An 11,392-nucleotide genomic window follows, 5' to 3' on the forward strand; every position below is an offset into this window, starting at 1 on the left:
AACAGCTTGAAAATCTTAGGCCACAACCTGTAGGAAAGCAGCAGACAGGCTTGGGTGGGACAGGGCACACAGGGATGGACAGGAAGGCTGGGCCAGGCTGGACGCCAACCTGTCAAGCCCCAGCGGTCTTAAGGCATGGTAACCCTGGACTAGGAGGACCCTCCTGCTTCAGCCTCCCAAGTTCTGGATTTACAAATATGTGCCATCACAGCTGCTAGAGTAGTCCTTTTGAAGGTGTGATTCCAATGTGGATTAGGGGGAGAAAGCAGAACAATTAATCCCAGTTGGCACCTATAGTCCCAACCACTCAGATCCCTTGAACCTAGGAGTTCCAAACCAGCCTGGGCAACATGGTGAAACCTCTTTTTAAAGAAACAAAGCAAAACCAAACAAAATTCCCAGCACACAAGAGGGTGAAGCAGGAGAATCATTGAGTTCAAGGTTAGCCTGAAATATATAGTGAGTCCCTATCTCAAAACAAAGACAAAAACCACAAGAACAAAATAAAAAATCACAAATCCAAAATGTGGTCCGACAAGAACTGGGAGTCATTGACACTTATCCTGAGCCCCCAAGAAAGAGTCTTCAGGGTGGGGATTTAGCTCAGCGGCATAAGCACCTGCCTTGCAAGCAGGCAGTCGTGAGTTCGATCCCTGGTACTGATAAAAAGGAAAAAGACCAAAAAAATTAAAAAAAAAAAAAAAAAAAGAGTCTTCACTAGAGAAGCCAGGGTAAAGAGAGATAAGTCTTGAGCAGAGAACACAGGAGTCGTTGGGAAGGTGAGGAGGGCCCTGGGAAGGGTTAGAAAAAATGATGCCAGGAGCTGATGCATCTGGGGGCACCTTGGGATGTAGGCTGCCACCAGATGGGAAGGTGGGAGCAGAGAACTGCGGGGTCCAGAACATGTGCCCCCTGCCTTGGCTGTGTTTCCCATGTGCCGGCACTCTGTGGTGCAGCTACAGTGATTTTAACAGCAGTGTGGTAGACGTCCACCCACACTCTCACAGGCCTATCTGGAGATCACTTGCACACAGCTCCTGAACCTGTCTCTGCTTCCTGGATGTTTTAGTTAGCTTCCTCCATTCTGGGACACAATGACCAACACCCAAATCTTAAAGGAGGCGAAGTTGATTTTGACTCTTGATTTCTGCAGGTTCAGTCCGTGATTAGCGGCTCCCAGGCAAAAACAGAACAGTGGAAGGGCATGGCTAAGAAGAGCTGCTATACTCAGGGTAGCCAGCAAACGTGAGAGAAGGGAGGAACTGGGAAGAACACACTTTTCTTGGTCACACATCCAGTGACCACCTCTGACCAGGCCCCACCTTTGAGCACAAGATGTTGGGAAGGCATTTTAGATCTAAACCATAACATGGTACCTCTGGCGCCCCAAAAGCTCATGTCTTCTTCATTATGCAAACTGCCTTTAGTCCCAAAGAACTGCCAAAGTCTTAACAGTTTCAGCATTGCTGAAGAGTTCATCCAAAGTCTTCCCTGAAACTCAAGGCAAACTGTTAGTTGTGAAAAATCAAAAAGAAAGTTAAATACTGTCAATATACAGTGACACAGCATAACCATTCCCATTCCAAAAGGGAGAAGTAGAGGGATAAAAGAAATGGGACCACTTATAATCTCAGTCTAAGGACATGGACAAAATATAAACAAACTTTTTGCAAAAGTATAACACACAAAAAGTGTAACTGCTAGCCTCTAGTCCAACTGCCAGGGGAATCTTTGTTCCCAACCAAAACCTTCTGAGCCTGGCCTTTACTGTCTGCATTCTGGTCTTCTAAGCTTTGACCAGAATCCTCCATGAAGCTCATCTTACAGGATTCTGGGCTTCTCTAGCCTGCATCTTTAAATCTTTTAAACTCCTCCCATGATCCAGTCCAGAGGCTTCTGAACCACTTGGTCAGGTATAGTCACAGCAACAACCCCATTCCTGGTACCAGTTTTCTGTTTTTGTCTGTTTTCCCATTGTTGGAACAAAATACCTGATGCTTGCAATGTAAAGGAAGAGAGGTTTAATTGGGCTCATGGTTTCAGCCTATGGTTTGCTCGCTCCAAGGCAGAAACAGCATGGGTGTTTAGGAGCAAAGCTGCTCCTGGAAACCAGGAAGCAAAGAGAGAAGGGAGGAGCCAAGGACTTCCAGGGCACACCCCTAGTGACCTGCTGTTGCCACCAGACCTTACTCCTAATAGCGTATTCAGCCATAGTTGATCCTCTGAACACAAGAGACTTCTGGGGATATGGTGGATCTAAACCATCACACCATGTGTCTCCCATGGGCATGCTGGGCTTGGCGGTGAGCATGAGCAAGCGAGACAAGCCAGAAAGCTAACACCCCGGGAAACCCTCAACCAGGAGGATGTGAGTTGGAGAATGAACACCCAGATTTCTGGTGCCTCAGTGGGTGCATTCCAATTCCCCGCGGCAGGGCATGTTCTAGCAGGACTGAATACATTTTCTTTATCCACGTCTGTGTACTTTACTGTCTTTCTCGCTTTCTTGTCTCACACCTGTCCACCCCATTTCTTAGGATCACCTTCTAAATAAACTGTTTGCACTAAATCCTTGTCTCTGGCTCTGCTTTTGGGGGAATAAGACACTTGACACTAACTGTATGGCTGGCATTTTTAACTAAGTGATTTTTCACATCCATTTTCCTATTGAACGTTTAACACTCCCTGAAGTGGCTATCACTCAACCAATCTTACAAATGAAGAAGAAAGAACTTCATGCAGGGGTGGGATTCAGACTCAGAGTGGACATACGGTTCCAAAATATTGCTTAACCTCGAGGCTTTGCAGCCTCCTGAAGATCTTTCAACCTTCTTATTTCATCTATAAAATAGTGACCTCTTGACTTAGAAGGGAAGCAGTGACCCCACCTCAGCCAAGAGGCCCTCTTCCCTTTTCCTGGAGTGTGAATCTGAAGGCTGGAGCTCCAGATGCCGCCTTGGGCGGGAAGAAGTGTAGGCCTTGCCCTCAAGCAGCTGCTCCTGTAGTGGGGGTGGGGCCTGAGGAAGGTCTGGACACAGAGAACTAGAACAATAGAAAGAGATGGCACAGGAGTGAGCCACAAGGTGTAATGAGAACTGAAGGAGAAACTCCACTCTGAGGATGAGAGGACGGTCACAAATGATGCTACCTTCAAGTAGTGCTTTTTTTTTTTTTTTCCTTTTTGGTACCAAAGATCAAACTCAGGACCCTGAGCTTGTGAGCTGTATCCCCGGCCTTTTTATTTTATTTTATTGAGCTAACATCTGGCTATGTACTGTAGTTTAGTTTGGCCTTGAACTCATCCTCTTGCCTCAGCCTCCCATGGCCTCCACCCTTGGAGGTTTCCTCTTTTTATTTAATTTAATTAATTTTTTTTCAAGGCTTTGACAGGTGGGATGGAGATGAAGCTGGAGGAGTGGGAGGTAAAATGTCATTACAGGTAAAACTATGAACAAACACACAGGTGACACGCACCGGGGCTTGAGAGGTGGGCACCGCACAAGACTCAAGGCTCCGGAGGGAAGTCAGGGCAGGTGAGCGGGCCTGGGAAGCTTCGACGCAGCCTTGGGAGCTCTTACCCTGCTGCAGAGCAAAGGTTGCCCGGTGCTGTGGTTTCAGATTACCCTGGGTGCAGCGTGGGCTGCAGAGGAAACACGAAGAGTGGGGGTGAACCCGGGCCGGGCGGCAGTGGGAAAGGCCAGCCTGGGGCGCAGGCCGCTGTGTGATCAGCGCCTGGCTCGCTGCAGCACTCGGGCGCACTGGCAGCGCCACCGCCCGGGACCGGGCTGCGACTGCGGACTTCAGGAGAAAGACGGCGGCGGCCCGGAGCGAGCCAGGGGGCGGCCGCGGCGGAGAGGGGTGCGGCGTGCCCCGCGCAGGCTCCCGGCCGGGGTGTGCGCCCTGGGCGCCCGGGAACGCCGGGATGGGCGTGCACAGTGGCTGCGAGGCCCGAGGCCCGAGTCCCCTTTTGTCTTTTGTCCCCGCGGGGCTCCAAGGCTCCAACAGCAGTCCCGGAGCGGGCAGGACTGGGCCAGGCGAGGCGGGGTCCCTCGGTCATCCCGGCTCTCTGGGAGGCTGAGGCAGGAAGCACGGTGGGTCTGGCGTCCGCCGAGTACCACAGCGGCCTTGGAAACCCCGCCTCAAAATGAATCAAAAGGCGGGGGCGGCGCTCCGGGGCGGGGCGCGCTAGCCGGGGGTTCAAGGCTCTTCCCCGTCCAAAGCAAAGCGCTGGCCCGGTTTTCGCGGTGCCGGGCCGAACCCAGGCGGTGCACGCTCGCACAGGCCGGTACCGAGGAGGCTGCGCCGCGGAGCCTTCGTGGTGCCGGCGTCACTCAGGGTGCTGCCGCCACGGCGGGGTCTGGTTGCGTGCGGGGTGGGGAGGGCCGGGCTGGAAAGGGGTCCGCGGTCGGCCTGAGCAACCTCTGCGGGCGGAGGAAGGAGACCGCGCGCCGTGAAGGGCGGACGCGACTTCCCGTGGCGCTCTCTGGATTTAATCTATTTGTTTTTTGATAGGCTTTATTTTTCACCTGGGGATGGAACCCAGGGCCTTTTTTATTTTGAGACAGGTCTCCCCAAGTTGCCCAGGCTGGCTTTGAACTTTGGATTCCCCTTTTCTCTGCCACGCAGAGTGCTGGGGTCACAGGCGTGGCCGTCGTGCCCAGAACTTGATTTTTAGTACTATGGGTTGAACCCAAAGGTACTCTACAGCCAAGCTACAGTGTCAGCCCATTCGTTATGTATTCATTATTGATTAATTGTGGTACTGGGCATTGAACCCAGGGCTTTGGCATTGAGCTACATTACTAGTCTATTTATTAAGTACGTTTGTTTGTTTGTTTAGGGTGGTTAGTACTGGGGATCAAACTCACAACCTCATGCTTGCCATGCAGGCGCTTTTGCCGCTAAACTAAATCCCTTGCTTTTTTTTTTTTTGCTTTGAGACAGTGTCTTACTGTGTAGTTCAGGCTGGCCTTGATCCACTGTCCCAGGCTGGTCTCAAACTTTTGGCAGTCCTCCTGCCTCAGCCTCCTAAATGCTGGAATTATGGGTATGTGATACGCAGCCCAAGACATGCATTCTAAGTAGAGGATGGAGCAAGGCTAATGACAGAAGGGACACTTGAAGGAAGGCTGAGAGTAAGGACAGCAGCAGGGGCTCCCCGGGAGACAGCACAGAATGGTGACGCTCTGGCCCACTGGCATCGCAGGCTTGGGTCTGAATTCCAGCTGCACCCTGGGTTGTATGGCATCACCTTCCATCAGTGAGGTGGGGACAATGACAGTACTGTGCTCCCTGCTCGAGACCGCCCTTCACGGTGTACCTGATGTGAGTCCTCAGCACAGAGCCTGGCATTGCATGTGCTTGTTGGCCACTGCGGCAGGGGTACGTCTGCAAGATGAACAGGGCTGTGAGGCCACGGAGTGGAAGGCAACCCGCTTTCCTGTGGGAGTTCCTGGGGTTGATGCTGAACAGCATCAGGGGGCTGAGGCAGGAGGGTCACCACGAATTCAGCTTGAACCACAGAGTGGGAGCTTATCTCAAAACAAAAAACAGACATGAAAACAAACCGGAAATTTAAAAAATGAAAAGATATCTTTTACTATAGCTTAAAAGATAAGCTTGTTTATATAGCAAAACTGCCAATAAAAATTAAGAGACAAACTACAACCTGAAAAATGTATTTCTAACACACCACAAAGAACAAATTTCTTTGTAGATAGAGAATTCTGAAAAAAGGACAACTCAATAGGAAATAGAAAAGTGGGTAAAGACAGAAACAATAAGAAGGAAAAGAAAAATAACCATCAGAATACCAAAACTACAAAAATCAATCATTTTTATTCAGAACTGGGGATTGAACTCAGGCGCTTCTCACTAACCTACATCTCCAACCCTTTTATTTTTTGAGTCAGGGTCTCCCTAAATTGCCAAGTTCCCTAGGCTGGGCTCAAATGTGCCATCCTCCTGCCTCAGCCTCCCAGAGTGCTGGGATTATAGCTGCATACCACCAAGCCTAGAATATTATTACTTTTTTGCCTCTAGTTGTCCAAGTTCAACATTGCTTATAACACATCATTGGTGAGATTCAGTTCCTGCAATTTCTTTCTTTCTTTCTTTTTTTTTTTGGTACCGACAGTCAAACTCAGGACCTTGTACCAGGCAGGCACTATGCCACTAAACTATATTCGCAGCCCTCCATTGATGAGATTCAGAGAAATAAGCTTTCACGCATTAGTGAGAGGATAAGCAGTTGTGCAACCAGACCACATCTAGCAAATAAAGACTGGATGGACATCGAAGCTACCCACACTGAACGTTACCTTAGTGACCTGAGCATTGCTTGCAACACCAACAGCTTATTAGAACAAAATGACCTGGATTACTCTTTGCTGCATTGTTAATAAAGGCAAAATGCTGTACTGGAAATGACCTCTGCACCCAGCAGTAGAGGAGTGGTAAGCTAAATTTTAATACAGTTATGTACCAAAATACTATGAGTGCACCCAGTAATCCTAGCACTTGGGAGGCTGAGGCCAAGGAGATCACTGAGTTCCAGGCCTGCCTGAAGTACATAGTGAGTTCAAAGTCAGCCTGAACCGAATTGTGAAACCATGGCAAAAAAAAAAAAAAAAAAAAAAGACAAAACCCCAGAATACTATGTACCCTTTACAAAACATAGAGGAAATAATCTCAGATACATTTGAGTTCTGGGGAAAGAAGTCTTGTGCACATTAGCCAAGCACTCTGCAACTGAGCAACAGTCCCACCCTTTTTAAATTTGCGACAGGTTGGCTTTAAAGTTGGGATCTCCTGCCTTAGCTTCCTGAATAACTTAGATTACAGCATGCAGCCCCCGGGACTGTGAGATACACTGATACACTGTTACATGGAGGGGGAGGGAGGAGGACGGGCAACAATCCACTGTGTTTTAGGAATCAGAGTCGGCCTCTGCTGGTCGCGCCTAGCAGTGCTCCCGCCCACAAAGGCCCGGAAGGAGGAGGTTCCAGGGTTCAGCCTGAGTCCTGGCCGTGCTCCAGCCCAGCCTCCTGCCGCCCCTGCAGAGTTACTCCCTGCAACAGGCCCTTGTGCAACTGATTTTTTTCTTTTAATCTAAATGCAGCTCTTCCCACTTATTTCTTTTAAATTTTATCCTGCCACTTTCAACCCACTGTTCTGAGTTATTTTTGAAGCTTGATTCTGACATCTAAATATTAGCTTTTGCTCCCAGCAGTGGTGCTGCATGCAAACCCAGAGAGGGTGACAGCCATCGGTGACTGTCACACTGACTGGAGGCAGAGTGCACTGATTAACTGACAGAGGTGAAAGGGCACAGTAATTAAATGGCCTATAAACCCACCTAATTGGCCAATCTTTTTCTTTTTTTTCTTTTATTTAGGGCCTCAGAATGTAGTCCAAGCGGGCGTTCAACTCACTACCTCGCCCAGGCTGGCCTCAAACTCACAGCAACCCTCCTGCCTCAGCCTCCTGAGTGCTGGGATCACAGGTTGCACCACACTTGGCTTCAACCTTGGGGCTGCAGTTTTCCTAGTTGCCTCCTTCCTAAGTGCGAGGCTTTTGGTGTCTAACTGGTGATGGGAAGCTGTGGTTGAAGGAGTTTTCCTAGTAGTTTTTTGAAGAAAGTGGTAGCTCCTGAGTCGCTGTGGGTGTTTGCTGCCCCTGTCGCCTTCTGCGGAGGCCGCACTGCTTTTTCTAGGTCTTTGCTCAGGCTCAAGTTCCATGCTGTGCTGTCCGGGGTCAGGGGTCAGATGTGCTGGGGGACCCCTGCAGCTTCCACATGGAGGCTGCTCAATGCTCGGCCCTTGTGCTCTGTGCAGAGTGAAGGAGGGCCGGGCTGGGTATCCTGCTTCCCGACAAGGGCTGCTGAGCCCTCCCCACAGCGAGGCAAGCCCTGCGTGGCCTTCCTTCCTCTGTTGGTGTTAACCAGCGGTGTCTCTGTGCTACTCCAAGTCTTAGCCTATGGAGCACCCTCTCCTTGAGACAGGGTCTTGCTATGTAGTCCAGGCTGCATAGCAAGCTCAAGGCAATGCTTTTGCCTCAGCCTCCCTGAGTGAAGTGGGCAGTTGGCCTGTGTGCAGTCCTGGCAGAGTGGGGACCTCAGGGCTCACAGATGAGCATGGACTCCAAGCCAGCGTCTGCCTAGGGATCGTGGCTGGCACACTGCAAGGATGCATTTGTCCTCTCTGCTGAATAAAAGTTCTAAGAAGCTGTGTATATGGTGCTACCAGATTGCATTTCCTTACCATGTGGATGGCCAGTTTGAAACACTGGACTAAGTCAAACCATTTCTGTTGTTTGAGCTGATAAATTACTTTTGTTAGTTAAGTCACAGTCAGGCTTCTTAGTGCTCCTGAGCTTCATGTTTCCATCAGGGACATGGAGGTGGCGTTTTGCTTACATGCCATGTGGGAGCTCTGAGTGGCAGGTAATTTGAGACAAGGTCTCACTAAGTGGCTAGGTTGTCCAGATGCGCTTGGATGTCACAGGGCTCCTGCTTCAGCCTCCCCAGTGCTAGGATTGAGGTGTGCACAGGACACCTGACCTACAGGGCCTACGGCTTGTGGACATGTACAGTAGACAATAGGGATGCTGTCAAGAGGTGATGCCTTGGGGACATCTAACCTGTACAGTTGTGTACAGATGTTGTAGTGGATGAACTGGTCAATTTGTAGCACCCAGCTGAGCTGAGTCAGCGCTATGCTGGGTGAGGAAGGCTCACCTGAGGACGGTTGCCAGCAACATAAGAACAGAGATGGAGGGGAAGGTGGTGCGCTGCTGATTCTCCTGGAGAAGCTTGTCTCGCTGGCTTTCCTGATACGAACTCAGCAATTCTCATCATTGGAGGAGCTCTGGTCACCTTGAGCTTCCTGCCTCCGGGGCAGATCCCTCAGCTGTTGGCACAGGTCCTTCATCCACTGGCACAGACTTTCTAGCTTTCAATGCTGACCTTTGGGCCTTCCCAGTGCAGATCCTTGATGCAGACTTGCATGAGACATTGTCTTGCACTTTAGGCCTCCAACTGACCTTGTGCAGGACACTGCCATAGGATCCAGGCCCCCAGCTGGATTTTTTTGTCTTTTTCATTTTTATCGGTACGAGGGATCGAACTCATGACTGCCTGCTTGCAAGGCAGGTGTTTATGCCACTGAGCTAAATCCCCAGCCCCTCCCAGCTGGATTCTTGGGATCTGTAGTACATGGACAGATCACTTGTGCTCTTCTGCATTTGACTTTTTGGGTAAATATTATAAAATAATCCTATAAATTATGTGTATTAAATCTGTGTTACATCTATCCCCATGCAAATCCCAACCTCAACAGATGCTGAGGCTGTGCACCGCCTCCCTTTGAGCAACAGTGAGAGTGCAGGGCTTCCAGCTGGGGATGGCATAGAGGACAGGGTGCTCCAGGAAGTTAAAGTGTGCAGCCTCCTCATGGGGACGCTGTGACTGCACTGCACAACATCCTTGGCCTGTGTTTACAAATATCCTTGGCTCCTGGCGCTGGACAGACAGGACACAACACAGGAGCTTCAAGAGACCGCAGCTGGTGGGCTGAGGGTGCACAAAATGGGGGAGGGGATCGTTGAGGACACTGAGATGTCTCAAGGACAGGGTCAGAAATTTTTTTTTTTTGGTACTGGGGATCAAACTCATGACTTCACGCTTGCCAGGCAGGCGCTTATGCTACTGAGCTAAATCCCCGGCCCTGAGTCTTTTTTGAGACAGGGTCTTGCTATGTAGTCCAGGCTACTTCAAACTCAAGGTGATCCTCCTGCTTCAGCCTCTTGAGTGCTGGAACTACAAGAGCGCGCCACCATGCTGGGCTAAGACAGACTTCTGCCTGTGCAGTTAACCAGTAGGCAGGCAAAGCCAAGGGCAGCGCCCCCTGGTGACAGGGGATGAGATACATGGCAGAGCAGCGAGGTGGGGCCATGGGTCTGATAAGAGGTGGCTTTCTAACTTGGAGGGAGACAAGTCATCAGACCACCCACAGTTCCTAGCTCAGGAAATAAGGTGTCACTTGTGTGCTTAATAAAGTTTGAAGCCGAATGTGGCAGCACCTGCCTATAATCCCAGCACTTGGGAGGCTGAGGCAGGAGAATCACTGTGTTCTAAGGCCAGCTTGGGCTACAAAAGTGAGTTGAAGGCCAGTGAGACCTGGCCTCTACACAGTGAGACCTTTAAAAAAAAAACCCAAAATTTTAAAAAGTTTAAAAAATGGAAGTCTGAGATTCAGAGTTGGCAAGAGGGGTTAAGGATCCTGAGACATCCAATGGATACAGCTTCAGGGCAAACATTCATTCAACAAACATGTTGAGGTCCTACTATGCATGAGTCTCCATTCTGAGTGTCTGTCACATGGCAGAGACATGGCTCTGGAAGAGGGTCAGGCCAGCCAGAGGGGCAAACCCATTGGCCTCAGCACTGACACTCTGCTGACTCGAGTTTCCCAGGGTTTTGTCTACACTGTATAACACCCCCCCCCCCATTCTGGCTCTTGCAATAGTTACCACATACAAATGGTGACCGTGCTGGGCAGGCGCTGCATTTTTTTTTTTTTTTTCCTTTTTCGTTTTTATCGGTACCAGGGATCGAACTCCCGACCACACACTTGCAAGGCAGGAGCTTATGCCGCTGAGCTAAATCCCCAGCCCCTGCCCCTTTTGTCTTTTTCATTTGCAGGTGCTGAATTTAATACTCTGTTCATTTCAGAGATGAGTAATTTTTTTCTTTTTGTTATTCACTCCTGCCTCAGCCTCCTGAGTGCTGGGATGACAGGTGTGTGACACCACATGGCTCACTGAGTGACTTTATTTATAAGCTCTGACCATGAACTCTTGGGGAAGGCAAGACAGGAGTCATAGCTGCAGCGGAAGCCATGGGTCTGCTGCCAGGACTTCGCCTGCCTTTGCTTCCAGCCACTGGACATGCTTCCCAGTGTTCCTGCTGCCACGCATGGAGAGTGTGAGGAGCCATTCCCTTGCTGTCCTCACCCAACCTGGCTCCCCTGCTCCCTGGGGAAGTGACGCAGCCCCAGCAGATCTTCCTATGGCAGTACAGTACTGGCAACAGTGCAACCAATAGTGCTGCTGACCAGAGCTCAGATCTGTGTCCAGCCAGGTGTGGGCTCACACCTGCAACTTCAACGACTTGAGGAGGCTGAAACAAGAGCATTAAAGTCTGAAACCTGTATAAAAAAAAAAAAATCAAGTATTGGGCTGGGGATTCAGCTCAGCAGCATAAGCGCCTGCAAGCATGCAGTCATGAGTTCAATCCCCAGTACCAAATAAATAAAATCTTACAGGAAAGCTTCCAATGGCCAGAAGGAAAGGCCATTTCCAGCCTAGGAAATCACGGCAGAGCCACAATGTG

The sequence above is a fragment of the Cavia porcellus genome, unplaced genomic scaffold, assembly GCF_034190915.1.
Source record: "Cavia porcellus strain 051 isolate PalLab524CR breed Dunkin Hartley unplaced genomic scaffold, mCavPor4.1 scaffold_17, whole genome shotgun sequence".
In the NCBI taxonomy this organism is placed as follows: domain Eukaryota; kingdom Metazoa; phylum Chordata; class Mammalia; order Rodentia; family Caviidae; genus Cavia; species Cavia porcellus.